This window comes from Bison bison, unplaced genomic scaffold (assembly GCF_000754665.1).
Source record: "Bison bison bison isolate TAMUID 2011002044 unplaced genomic scaffold, Bison_UMD1.0 scf7180017864138, whole genome shotgun sequence".
NCBI classification, from domain to species: Eukaryota; Metazoa; Chordata; class Mammalia; order Artiodactyla; family Bovidae; genus Bison; species Bison bison.
In genome coordinates, this window is record NW_011494710.1 from 274,190 (window position 1) to 275,435 (window position 1,246).

At 43.1% G+C, this 1,246-nt stretch overlaps 1 protein-coding gene across 1 annotated transcript in view; it reads left to right on the forward strand.

Annotated features, from left to right (window-relative positions):
* The window catches only part of PGBD5 (piggyBac transposable element derived 5), a 98,192-nt gene that overhangs the window by 90,632 nt on the left and 6,314 nt on the right, over positions 1–1,246 (forward strand). The window lies entirely within an intron of this gene.

The following is a 1,246-nucleotide window of genomic DNA, read 5'->3' on the forward strand; positions in this document are numbered from 1 at the left end:
TCAGCCTTGTTTGTAGTCCAGCTCCCACATCCATACATGACTACTGGAAAAACCATAGCTCTGACCTTTGTCAGCAAAGTGATGTCTCTGCTTTTTAATACGCTGTCTAGGTTAGTCATAGCTTTTCTTCCAGGGAGCAAGCGTCTTTTAGTTTCATGGCTGCAGTCACTATCTGCAGTGATTTTGGAGCCCTAAAAGATAAACTCTGTCACTGTTTCCATTGTTTCCCCATCTATTTGTGATGAAGTGATGGGACCAGATGCCCTGATCTTCTTTTTTTTGAATGTTGAGTTTTGAATGTTAAGTCAGCTTTTTCACTCTCCTCTTTGACCTTCATCAGGAGGCTCTTTTGTTCCTTTTCGCTTTCTGCCAGAAGGGTGGTGTCATCTGCATATCTGAAGTGAAAGAAGAGAGTGAAGTCAGTAAGTCATGTCCATCTCTTTGCCACCCCATGGACTGTAGCCTACCAGGCTCCTCCATCCATGGAATTTTCCAAGCAAGAGTACTGGAGTAGGTGGCTATTTCCTTCTGCAGAGGACCTTCCTGACCCAGCAATTGAACCCAAGTCTCCCATATTGTAGGCAGACACTTTACCACCTGAGCCACCAGGGAATCTGAGGTTATTGACATTTCTCCTGGCACTCTTGACTCCAGCTTGTGCTTTATCCAGCCCGGCATTTTGCATGTTGTACTCTGTATATAAGTTAAATAAGCAGGGTGACAATATACAGCCTTGACGTACTCCTTTCTTGATTTGGAACCAGTCTGTTGTACATGTCCCATTCTAACTGTTGCTTCTTGACCTGCATACAGGTTTCACAGGAGGCAGGTAAGGTGGTCTGGTATTCCCATCTCATGAAGAATTTTCCAGTTTGTTGTGATCCACACAATCAAAGCCTTTAGCATAGTCAGTGGAGCAGAAGTAGATTTTTTTTTGTAAATTCTCTTGCTTTTTCTATGATCCAGCAGATGTTGGCAGTTTGATCTCTTGTTCCTCTACCTTTTCTAAAGCCAACTTAAACATCTGGAAGTTCTCGGTTCATGTACTGTTGAAGCCTAGCTTGAAGAACTTTGAGCAGTACTTTGCTGCCGTGTGAAATGAGTGCAATTGTGCAGTAGTTTGAGCATTCTTTGGGATTATTTTTCTTTGGGATTGGAATGAAAACTGACCTTTTCCAGTCCTGTGACCACTGCTGAGTTTTCCAAATGTGCTGACATACTGAGTGCAGCACTTTCACAGCATCAT